Genomic DNA, 13,852 nt, shown 5'->3' with positions numbered 1-13,852 from the left:
CTTTTTCTCCGGGGATCCCCTATTGGAAATATGCCCTAGAGGCAATAATAAAATGATTATTATATTTCCTTATTCATGATAATTGTCTATTATTCATGCTATAATTGTATTATCTGGAAATCGTAATACATGTGTGAATACATAGACCACAATGTGTCCCTAGTGAGCCTCTAGTTGACTAGCTCGTTGGTCAACAGATAGTCATGGTTTCCTGGCTATGGACATGGGGATGTCATTAATAACGGGATCACATCATTAGGAGAATGATGTGATGGACAAGACCCAAACCTAAGCATAGCACAAAGATCGTGTAGTTCGTTTGCTGTAGCTTTTCTGAATGTCAAGTATCATTTCCTTAGACCATGAGATTGTGCAACTCCCGGATACCGTAGGAGTGCCTTGGGTGTGCCAAACGTCACAACGTAACTGGGTGACTATAAAGGTACATTACAGGTGTCTCCGAAAGTGTCTGTTGGGTTGGCACGAATCGAGACTCGGATTTGTCACTCCGTATGACGGAGAGGTATCTCTGGGCCCACTCGGTAATGCATCATCATAATGAGCTCAATGTGATCAAGTGGTTGATCACGGGATCATGCATTACGGTACGAGTAAAGTGACTTGCCGGTAACGAGACTGAACAAGGTATTGGGATACCGACGATTGAGTCTCGGGCAAGTAACGTACTGATTGACAAAGGGAATTGAATACGGGATTGATTAAGTCCTCGACATCGTGGTTCATCCGATGAGATCATCGAGGAGCATGTGGGAGCCAACATGGGTATCCAGATCCCGCTGTTGGTTATTGACTAGAGAGTCGTCTCGGTCATGTCTGCTTGTCTCCCGAACCCGTAGGGTCTACACACTTAACGTTCGTTGACGCTAGGGTTGTAGAGATATAAGTATGCAGTAATCCGAAAGTTGTTCGGAGTCCCGGATGAGATCCTGGACGTCACGAGGAGTTCCAGAATGGTCCAGATGTGAAGAATTATATATAGGAAGTGTAGTTTCGGCCATCGGGAAAGATTCGGGGTCACTGGTATTGTACCGGGACCATCGGATGGGGCCACCCATCCCGGAGGGCCCCATGGGCTGAAGTGGGGAGGGGAACCAGCCCATAGTGGGCTGGTGCCCCCCCTTAGCCCCCCCTGCGCCTAGGGTTGGAAACCCTAGGGTGGGGGCACCTCCACTTGCCTTGGGGGGCACTCCACCCCCCTTGGCCGCCGCCCCCTTGGGAGATCCCATCTCCAGGGCCGGCGCCCCCCCCCCGCCCGAGGGGGCCTATATAAAGGAGGGGGGAGGGAGGGCAGCTGGACCCCAAGCCTTGGCGCCTCCCTCTCCCCTGCTACACCTCTCCCTCTCGCAGAAGCTCGGCGAAGCCCTGCTGCGTTCATTGCTGCATCCACCACCACGCCGTCGTGCTGCTGGATCTTCATCAACCTCTCCTTCCCCCTTGCTGGATCAAGAAGGAGGAGACATCATCCGCTCCGTACGTGTGTTGAACGCGGAGGTGCCGTCCGTTCGGCACTTGGTCATCGGTGATTTGGATCACGGCGAGTACGACTCCATCATCCCCGTTCTCTTGAATGCTTCCGCTCGCGATCTACAAGGGTATGTAGATGCACTCTCCTCTCATTGCTAGTTGACTCCACAGATTGATCTTGGTGAAACATAGGAATTTTTTTTCTGCAACGTTCCCCAACAGTGGCATCATGAGCTAGGTCTATGCGTAGTTACTATGCACGAGTAGAACACAAAGTAGTTGTGGGCGTCGATATTGTCAATTTGCTTGTCGTTACTAGTCTTATCTTGATTCGGCGGCATCGTGGGATGAAGCGGCCCAGACCAACCTTACACATACGCTTACGTAAGACCGGTTCCATCGACTGACGTGCACTAGTTGCATAAGGTGGCTCGCGGGTGTCTGTCTCTCCCACTTTAGTCGGATCGGATTCGATGAACAGGGTCCTTATGAAGGGTAAATAGAAATTGGCAATTCACGTTGTGGTTTTGGCGTAGGTAAGAAACGTTCTTGCTAGAAACCTATAGCAGCCACGTAAAAACTTGCAACAACAATTAGAGGACGTCTAACTTGTTTTTGCAGCAAGTGTTTTGTGATGTGATATGGCCAAAGGTTGTGATGAATGATGAATGATATATGTGATGTATGAGTTGATCATGTTCTTGTAATAGGAATCACGACTTGCATGTCGATGAGTATGACAACCGGCAGGAGCCATAGGAGTTGTCTTTACTTTTTGTATGACCTGCGTGTCATTGAGAAACGCCATGTAAATTACTTTACTTTATCGCTAAACGTGTTAGCCATAGTAGTAGAAGTAATAGTTGGCGAGCAACTTCATGGAGACACGATGATGGAGATCATGATGATGGAGATCATGGTGTCATGCCGGTGACAAGATGATCATGGAGCCCCAAGATGGAGATCAAAGGAGCTATATGATATTGGCCATATCATGTCACTATTATTTGATTGCATGTGATGTTTATCATGTTTTTGCATCTTGTTTACTTAGAACGACGGTAGTAAATAAGATGATCCCTCATAATAATTTCAAGAAAGTGTTCCCCCTAACTATGCGCCGTTGCGACAGTTCGTTGTTTCGAAGCACCACATGATGATCGGGTGTGATAGATTCCAACGTTCACATACAACGGGTGTAAGACAGATTTACACACGCAATACACTTAGGTTGACTTGATGAGCCTAGCATGTACAGACATGGCCTCGGAACACAGAAGACCGAAAGGTCGAGCATGAGTCGTATAGAAGATACGATCAACATGAAGATGTTCACCGATGTTGACTAGTCCGTCTCGCGTGATGATCGGACACGGCCTAGTCAACTCGGATCATGTTATACTTAGATGACTGGAGGGATGTCTATCTAAGTGGGAGTTCATTGAATAATTTGATTAGATGAACTTAATTATCATGAACTTAGTCTAAAATCTTTACAATATGTCTTGTAGATCAAATGGCCAACGTTGTCCTTAACTTCAACGCGTTCCTAGAGAAAACCAAGCTGAAAGACGATGGAAGCAACTATACGGACTCGGTCCAGAACCTGAGGATCATCCTCATAGCTGCCAAGAAAGATTATGTCCTAGAAGCACCGCTAGGTGACGCACCCGTCCCACGGAACCAAGACGTTATGAACGCTTGGCAGACACGTGCTGATGATTACTCCCTCGTTCAGTGCGGCATGCTTTACAGCTTAGAACCGGGGCTCCAAAAGCGTTTTGAGCGACACGGAGCATATGAGATGTTTGAAGAGCTGAAAATGGTTTTCCAAGCTCATGCCCGGGTCGAGAGATATGAAGTCTCCGACAAGTTCTTCAGCTGTAAGATGGAGGAAAATAGTTCTGTCAGTGAGCCCATACTCAAAATGTCTGGGTTGCATAACTGCTTGACTCAACTAGGAGTTAATCTCCCGGATGACGCGGTCATTGACAGAATCCTTCAGTCGCTTCCACCAAGCTACAAGAGCTTTGTGATGAACTTCAATATGCAGGGGATGGAAAAGACCATTCCTGAAGTATTTGCAATGTTGAAATCAGCAGAGGTAGAAGTCAAAAAGGAACATCAAGTGTTGATGGTGAATCAAACCACTAAGTTAAAGAAAGGCAAGGGTAAGAAGAACTTCAAGAAGGACGGCAAGGGAGTTGCCGCGCCCGGTAAGCAAGCTACCAGGAAGAAGCCAAAGAATGGACCCAAGCCCGAGACTGAGTGCTTTTATTGCAAGGGAAGTGGTCACTGGAAGCGGAACTGCCCCAAATACTTAGCGGACAAGAAGGCCGGCATCACAAAAGGTATATGTGATATACATGTAATTGATGTGTACCTTACCAGTACTCGTAGTAGCTCCTGGGTATTTGATATCGGTGCGGTTGCTCACTTTTGTAACTCAAAGCAGGAGCTGCGGAATAAGCAGAGACTGGCGAAGGACGAGGTGACGATGCGCGTCGGGAATGGTTCCAAGGTCGATGTGATCGCCGTCGGCACGCTACCTCTACATTTACCTACGGGATTAGTTTTAAACCTCAATAATTGTTATTTAGTGCCAGCTTTGAGCATGAACATTGTATCAGGATCTCGTTTAATACGAGATGGCTACTCATTTAAATCCGAGAATAATGGTTGTTCTATTTATATGAGAGATATGTTTTATGGTCATGCTCCGATGGTGAATGGTTTATTCTTAATGAATCTCGAGCGTAATGCTACACATATTCATAGTGTGAATACCAAAAGATGTAAGGTTGATAATGATGGTCCCACATACTTGTGGCACTGCCGCCTTGGTCACATAGGTGTCAAACGCACGAAGAAGCTCCATGCAGATGGACTTTTAGAGTCTCTTGATTACGAATCATTTGACACGTGCGAACCATGCCTCATGGGTAAAATGACCAAGACTCCATTCTCAGGAACAATGGAGCGAGCAACCAACTTATTGGAAATCATACATACTGATGTGTGCGGTCCAATGAGTGTTGAGGCTCGCGGTGGCTATCGTTATGTTCTCACCCTCACTGATGACTTGAGTAGATATGGGTATGTCTACTTAATGAAACACAAGTCTGAGACCTTTGAAAAGTTCAAGGAATTTCAGAGTGAGGTTGAGAATCAACGTGACAGGAAAATCAAGTTCTTGCGATCAGATCGTGGGGGAGAATACTTGAGTCACGAATTTGGCACACACTTAAGAAAATGTGGAATAGTTTCACAACTAACGCCACCTGGAACACCTCAGCGTAATGGTGTGTCAGGACGTCGTAATCGCACTCTATTAGATATGGTGCGATCTATGATGTCTCTTACCGATTTACCGCTATCATTTTGGGGCTATGCTTTAGAGACTGCCGCATTCACTTTAAATAGGGCTCCGTCGAAATCCGTTGAGACGACACCGCATGAATTATGGTTTGGGAAGAAACCTAAGCTGTCGTTTCTAAAAGTTTGGGGATGCGATGCTTATGTCAAGAAACTTCAACCTGAAAAGCTCGAACCCAAGTTGGAAAAATGCGTCTTCATAGGATACCCTAAAGAAACTGTTGGGTATACCTTCTACCTCAGATCCGAAGGCAATATCTTTGTTGCCAAGAATGGGTCCTTTCTAGAGAAAGAGTTTCTCTCGAAAGAAATAAGTGGGACGAAGGTAGAACTTGATGAAGTATTACCTCTTGAACCGGTAAGTGGCGCAGCTCAAGAAAATGTTCCTGAGGTGCCTGCACCGACTAGAGAGGAAGTTGATGATGATGATGATCATGAAACTTTAGATCAAGTTGCTACTGAACTTCGTAGGTCCACAAGGACACGTTCCGCACCAGAGTGGTACGGCAACCCTGTCTTGGAAATCATGTTGTTAGACAACGGTGAACCTTCGAACTATGAAGAAGCGATGGCGGGCCCGGATTCCGACAAATGGCTGGAAGCCATGAAATCCGAGATAGGATCCATGTATGAAAACGAAGTATGGACTTTGACTGACTTGCCCGTTGATCGGCGAGCCATAGAAAATAAATGGATCTTTAAGAAGAAGACAGACGCGGATGGTAATGTGACCATCTATAAAGCTCGGCTTGTCGCTAAGGGTTATCGACAAGTTCAAGGGGTTGACTACGATGAGACTTTCTCACCCGTAGCGAAGCTGAAGTCCGTCCGAATCATGTTAGCAATTGCCGCATTCTATGATTATGAGATATGGCAAATGGACGTCAAAACGGCATTCCTTAATGGTTTCCTTAAGGAAGAATTGTATATGATGCAGCCGAAAGGTTTTGTCGATCCTAAGAATGCTGACAAGGTGTGCAAGCTCCAACGCTCGATCTATGGGCTGGTGCAAGCATCTCGGAGTTGGAACATTCACTTTGATGAGATGATCAAAGCGTTTGGGTTTATGCAGACTTATGGAGAAGCCTGCATTTACAAGAAAGTGAGTGGGAGCTCTGTAGCATTTCTCATATTATATGTGGATGACATATTGTTGATGGGAAATGATATAGAATTCTTGGAAAGCATAAAGGCCTATTTGAACAAGTGTTTTTCAATGAAGGACCTTGGAGAAGCTGCTTATATATTAGGCATCAAGATCTATAGAGATAGATCGAGACGCCTCATTGGTCTTTCACAGAGTACGTACCTTGACAAGATATTGAAGAAGTTCAAAATGGATCAGTCAAAGAAGGGGTTCTTGCCTGTATTGCAAGATACGAGATTGAGCATGGCTCAATGCCCGACCACGGCAGAAGATAGAGAAAAAGATGAGTGTCGTCCCCTATGCCTCGGCCATAGGGTCTATCATGTATGCTATGCTGTGTACCAGACCTGATGTAAACCTTGTCGTAAGTTTGGTAGGAAGGTACCAAAGTAATCCCGGCATGGAACACTGGACAACGATCAAGAATATCCTGAAGTACCTGAAAAGGACCAAGGAAATTTTTCTCGTTTATGGAGGTGACGAAGATCTCGTCGTAAAGGGTTACGTCGATGCTAGCTTCGACACAGATCTGGATGACTCTAAGTCACAAACCGGATACGTGTATATTTTGAATGGTGGGGCAGTAAGCTGGTGCAGTTGCAAGCAAAGCATTGTGGCGGGATCTACATGTGAAGCGAAGTACATGGCAGCCTCAAAGGCAGCACACGAAGCAGTCTGGGTGAAGGAGTTCATTACCGACCTAGGAGTCATACCCAATGCGTTGGGCCCGATGACTCTCTTCTGTGACAACACTGGAGCTATTGCCCTTGCCAAGGAGCCCAGGTTTCACAGGAAGACCAGGCATATCAAGCGTCGCTTCAACTCTTCGTGAAAGTGTTCAAAATGGAGACATAGAGATTTGTAAAGTACATACGGACCTGAATGTAGCAGATCTGTTGACTAAACCTCTCCCTAGAGCAAAACATGATCAACACCAGAATTCCATGGGTGTTCGATTCATCACAATGTAACTAGATGATTGACTCTAGTGCAAGTGGGAGACTGTTGGAAATATGCCCTAGAGGCAATAATAAAATGATTATTATATTTCCTTATTCATGATAATTGTCTATTATTCATGCTATAATTGTATTATCCAGAAATCGTAATACATGTGTGAATACATAGACCACAATGTGTCCCTAGTGAGCCTCTAGTTGACTAGCTCGTTGATCAACAGATAGTCATGGTTTACTGGCTATGGACATGGGGATGTCATTGATAACAGGATCACATCATTAGGAGAATGATGTGATGGACAAGACCCAAGCCTAAGCATAGCACAAAGATCGTGTAGTTCGTTTGTTGTAGCTTTTCTGAATGTCAAGTATCATTTCCTTAGACCATGAGATTGTGCAACTCCCGGATACCGTAGGAGTGCCTTGGGTGTGCCAAACGTCACAACGTAACTGGGTGACTATAAAGGTACATTACAGGTGTCTCCGAAAGTGTCTGTTGGGTTGGCACGAATCGAGACTGGGATTTGTCACTCCCTATGACGGAGAGGTATCTCTGGGCCCACTCGGTAATGCATCATCATAATGAGCTCAATGTGATCAAGTGGTTGATCACGGGATCATGCATTACGGTACGAGTAAAGTGACTTGCCGGTAACGAGACTGAACAAGGTATTGGGATACCGACGGTCGAGTCTCGGGCAAGTAACGTACCGATTGACAAAGGGAATTGAATACGGGATTGATTAAGTCCTCGACATCGTGGTTCATCCGATGAGATCATCGAGGAGCATGTGGGAGCCAACATGGGTATCCAGATCCCGCTGTTGGTTATTGACCAGAGAGTCGTCTCGGTCATGTCTGCTTGTCTCCCGAACCCGTAGGGTCTACACACTTAAGGTTCGGTGATGCTAGGGTTGTAGAGATATAAGTATGCAGTAATCCGAAAGTTGTTAGGAGTCTCGGATGAGATCCTGGACGTCACGCGGAGTTCCGGAATGGTCCGGAGGCGAAGAATTATATATAGGAAGTGTAGTTTCGGCCATCGGGAAAGATTCGGGGTCACCGATATTGTACCGGGACCACCGGATGGGTCCCGGGGGTCCACCGGGTGGGTCCACCCATCGTGGAGGGCCCCATGGGCTGAAGTGGGGAGGGGAACCAGCCCATAGTGGGCTGGTGCGCCCCCCCCCTTGGGCCCCCCCTGCGCCTAGGGTTGGAAACCCTAGGGTGGGGGCGCCTCCACTTGCCTTGGGGGGCACTCCACCCCCCTTGGCCGCCGCCCCCTTGGGAGATCCCATCTCCAGGGCCGCCCCCCCCTCGAGGGGGCCTATATAAAGGAGGGCCCCAAGCCTTGGCACCTCCCTCTCCCTTGCTACACCTCTCCCTCTCGCAGAAGCTCGGCGAAGCCCTGCTGCGTTCACTGCTGCATCCACCACCACGCCGTCGTGCTGCTGGATCTTCATCAACCTCTCCTTCCCCCTTGTTGGATCAAGAAGGAGGAGACGTCATCCGCTCCGTACGTGTGTTGAACACGGAGGTGTCGTCCGTTCGGCACTTGGTCATCGGTGATTTGGATCACGGCGAGTACGACTCCATCATCCCCGTTCTCTTGAACGCTCCCGCTCGCGATCTACAAGGGTATGTAGATGCACTCTCCTCTCGTTGCTAGTTGACTCCATAGATTGATCTTTGTGAAACGTAGGAATTTTTTTTGTTTTCTGCAACGTTCCCCAACATCCCCATCCCACCGCCTGATGAACGCCCCCCCCAACCACCGGTGACTGCCAACCAGAGGTCTCACGACTTCGAATACCCACCGACCACTAATTTATTACCATTTTCGTCCTTCATATACGCGCTGACGGGTGGGCCCTATGGTAATGTGTGCTGCTGAATGTGGACCGTTTGACTGGTCAATTGATCGTGTTATCAACAAATTACGGAGCTGTATGGTGAGCCAGTGACCGTATGATCACCCTAAAATGTACTCCTATTTTATTAACACAGTACAGACTCAAACTACCATTTCTTTCTTCCATATATGGGCTGACAGGTGGGCACCACGGTTACGCGCCCCGATGGTGCAACACTAGTTGCGCCGCGTGCAACGTTTGACTGGTCAATTGATTGTGTCATCAACAAAATACGGAGTTGTACGGGTGAGCCAGTGACCGTATAATCATGATATGTATTTGTTTAACACGGTACAGACGCAAGGGCTCATATATACGCGCAAGCACTCACCGCTATAAGTGCACACACACAAACCCTACCCCTATGAGCACCTTCGAGAGAGTGGGCCAGTATATATGATCTTGAGATTTTACGAAATCACCATAGGTGCCTCGTAGTCAAGTGGAACTTCTCCTCCCACTGAACGTACATCGCCGGAAAATACTGAAATTAACACAAGATAAATGCGAGCACCGGGACTTTAACCTTGGTGGGCTCGAGAAACCACTGTCCTCTAACCATCCAACCACATGTTGGTTAGCATGAAAAAATGTATGTGGTGACCGTGATGAGCTTATTCTGAAGTCCAGTGACCATATCATGCTTTCGCTTCAAATACAATGACCGTAAGTGTCGTCAACAAAATACGGAGAACGCATCAAATGCAAAGTCCGTCAGTGTCATCAACAAAATATGGAGACGTACCGTGAGCTAGATGCTGTTGTACTATTGTATATGCTTATTTTCTTAGTGGCCGATTGCGTGTGTGGTGTGGTGGGCACATCATTTCTAGTTGTGGTGGGTCAACATGAAGACTCATGGGTAGGTTCCATCCTGCGCCACATATAGGTTGGACCGACACGTCTTATACGAAGACCCATGTGGAGGACTCGGCGTACAACACGAAGCTACCAGAGTCGCGGAGGACTCTATCCCCACTGGTGATAAGCCGACTATATATGATTTGTAACCCTAGGCCCTTAGTATGTTATACAAGCTTGGGGGCTAGTTCGTGGATAGTATACACACACGCACAATGCCTGGTATTCACGTGTACTTTGTACACACCCCTATCACTAATATACAGTACTAGGAGTAGGTTCTTTCTTCAGCTGCAAGGGTCCCATCCGAACTAGGGTAAAACTTTGCCTCGTATTACCATCCAGCCTAACAGCCAGGGATATCCTACCGAATGATATTATGAAATCATATCTGCCAACTACTAAGAGAGAGGTGTGTCGAGGGGGGCAATGTGTGCGAGAGAGGCCTAAAGATGTGCGTGCGGGAGACACGTAGGCACATATATGTGCGTATAGAGGGCTAGTAGAGACCGTGCATGTGTATATATGCATGCGAGAGAAATAGTGTTTTCCAACTGAGATTAGTGAAAAGAGTGGTACATAGTAGTCAGAAAGAGAGAGAGAGAAACAGAGAGAGCATGTGCGTGAGACACCCCCACACCCTGAGAGAGATTGTGAGCATGTGTGAAAGAGAAATGCCGATGCATATAAAGTGTGTGCACTTATGCGTTAGACAGAGAGATATATAACACGTTTGTGAGAAACGGGCGAGGCATAGTGCATCTACGTGTAAAAGGCGGTTCTACGCATTAAATTAAAATATAAATGGCATTATTATTTTTGGATGAGATCATGAATTTTGCAAATTGCATATGGACGAAAAGCGGTCTATCAGACACCCATACTCTATTGAATTCTAGCATGTGCATGTGTTTATTTCATATTATCGATCCATAGAGTGAGAGCGGTTTGAAATACAGGCAATGGATGCTTTTGCAATTCATATATAAACATTAATTAGTGCACTCCATGTTGTTAGTGTGAAGCACTTTATACATTTGTCACTTGCATGGATACATTCCAAATTGCTAGCTACGAAATAGAATACATGTTGAATTCAACATAAAGGGGGTTTCGAAGATTCGAATTCATAAGAAGTGCATTCATCTATTTGAACCCGAGATAATGGCATTTGTAAATCAGATGTAAAAGGGGGCATCAATCTTTGTTGTGAGTTTGAACGTGCTATATATATTCATACGCATATCTAACTTTTTTTTGCAACCAAGGAGATTATATCTGGAACCATGCATGAACTGAGGTAAGTTGCATATTTTTTAATATATACTCGTGTACAATGTATATTCAAATGTACCCACTCCATTCCAAAATAATCGTAGCTTTAGGATTTTCAAGAGTAAATATTTGTGAAGTTTGACAAATCCTGAGAGTTCAATTCAAGAGAACCGAAAACGTTAATGCTTCTGCTCCCAAATATTGAACGAAGCGCCAAATAGGCCTCTGGTCACCCGAAACCGCGCGAGACTAATGTTTTGGTGGTAGGAAATTACTACCTAACTCTGGCCCGTGTAGCCTATCGGCCCGATGTCCAAAGGTCTAAACCGTGGTAGGTTTGTAACTTCACCAAGACACCAGTCTCAACCGCCTCTGAGAAGCATTCATACGCCATGGGCGCCTACCCATGCGCTCGGCCGAAATCTATCCCACCCACATTTGGGACACCTGACATGACTCTCCTACCCCCAACCCGCAATATGTCCGAAATTTTAGATGGGGGCAAAGTTTGTAACTTTCCCCAAATTTCAAACAAGCGCGTCTCAAACCGAAACATTGTTCCCCCTTAGTACCCCGCCTCCCTCCGTTTCCCCAGTTATATTCTGTGGGCGCTAAAACACCCTCTCCACCAGCCATGAAACCACAGCCTCCTCCTCCTCCACCCCATAGCGGCCAATCCACCGCCGCCCTCCTCCATCACGCCAGAATCGGTACCCCGACGTCGTCGTCCAATGCAACCGCAACCGCAACGCCCTCAAGGACTTAGCAGCTGAAGCCGAGGCAGAGCTGCCTCCACGACGCCGACGCCAACGTGCGCCGTACCAGAACCACTCCGACCATGCCGTCCCGCGCCTCACTATTGCAGCTCCACTGTCGCAACCGTCCACCGCACCGGAGCTATTCCTGCTATGTTGTCGTTCGCCACCTCGGATCTGCTTCCCCGTAGCCGACAGACGGCCACCGCACCACACTCAACAACTTGGCCATGGGTTCGTCCAAGGCTGCACCGTCCTCCACAACTTCTGGTTTCCGGCGAACAACAAGAAGATCGTCAGAAAAACAGAAGGAGGACACGACATTGCCAGTAGAAAGAGGTACTCCTCTTCCCTTATTCATGCAAATCTTACATCTCCGCTCACACCGTATTCATCCCACGAAAGGAACTAGTTGAGCGCTTCTTACTTCATCTTCTTCGTGATACTAAATGCACAAGGTTTCCTCCCTTTTACTATTTCACCTTTGCTAGAGGTCAGTAGCCTGCCTGGATTTCAATTCAGGGTCAGTCGAACCGCAATTAAAAGAAGCAGCACCCGCTTAGGCGTGCGGAGCACCTAGTCCACTTGTTCCCCGGGGAAGCGGCGCATCAGTGTCTATCATAGGGGTGTGGGGCGCAGGAGCTTCTTGTGCCTGATCTGGAGGTCAGCGGGGCTTGAATGGATGGTCGGGGGGCGGTGCCAAGCACGGCGGTGCGGTGAGGTCGAGGGGAGGGCGCGTGCAGGGGAGGAATACCAGGCCGATGGTCGCTGGTGTTTCGAGGAAGATCGTCAACACTGACTGGCTGGAGGTAGATGAAGGCGATCTGCCCGTTCTTTGTACATCGGACGGTGCAGAAAAATGGACTGGCCTATTTTCTTTCAGTCGACTATTATTTTCATAGAATCATGTAGTAATTTAGTGTGCCATGCATGTTGTAGAGCTATCATATGTCTCCCGTCATTTATTTCTCACCGACCTGCTATCTGCTACCTTTACACTGTACTAATTGTGCACACACTTCACCCATACTCACACTATTGTTTTTTTTATGCATGGGTATTTCAGACTCTGGCGCAGTGTTGATGAATGCAGAAAAGAAAAGACAGAAGTCGCTCCAGTGTAATTCGAAGATAAGCACTAAGCGTTCCAGCACTCTAATGGGTGCAGTGTCAGTAGTTGGAGACAGTAAACGTAGCTCTATAGTTGATGATCTCAATTGCCACACACAACCATCCCAGGTGCTTGCTTTAACTTCGTGCTGTCAAATGTGGTTGCATGTTGCATATGGTGTCTAGCTTGTATTGCTTCCAATTTGGTTAAATTGCATCTGCTTACTTTACACATTATACCTTTGATAATGACATGCCTTCCTGTTTTTGATACATACTACATATGTCTATTAACCATGTTCATACATCAAACTAATGCTCTTTTGTATCCCTCGTCAATCACTTATGATGAGACAGCCACCCGAGTGGGTTACTGTGAGACGCCCTACTCGTTTAAAGAGTGCAGTGTCATCCTCCCCACATGATTCTCAAGAAACAGCAAGGCTAAATGAAGATAGTCAATGTAGCTCTATAGTTGATCACCGCAATTCCACCACACCACCATCGCAGGTGCTTGCTCTTACTTGGCAGTGTGATATGTGGTTGCATGTTGCATATGGTGTCTACCTTGTAATGCTTCTAATTAGGGTAAATTGCATCTGCTTAGTTAACACATTATACCTGTGAATATGACATGCCTTCCTGTTTTTGGTACATACTACGTCTTTCTATTAACCATGTTCTTACATCAAACTACTTTTCTTGTGTATCCCTCATCAATGCTCCTAATTTGTTAAATTGCATCTCCTTAGCTTACACATTATACATGTGAATATGACACGCCTTCTTGTTTTTGGGACATACTACATCTGCCTATCACACCATGTTCTTACATCAAACTACTGTTCTTGTGTATCGTGCGTCTATCGCTTATGATGAGACAGTCATGTGTGTGGGTTAATATGAGACACAATACTCTTATAAAGAATGCAATTTCATCCTCTCCACATGATTCTCAAGAAACAACAAGCC

Source organism: Triticum dicoccoides, chromosome 4A, assembly GCF_002162155.2.
Source record: "Triticum dicoccoides isolate Atlit2015 ecotype Zavitan chromosome 4A, WEW_v2.0, whole genome shotgun sequence".
Classification (NCBI taxonomy): domain Eukaryota; kingdom Viridiplantae; phylum Streptophyta; class Magnoliopsida; order Poales; family Poaceae; genus Triticum; species Triticum dicoccoides.
This window is presented reverse-complemented; position numbering follows the sequence as displayed.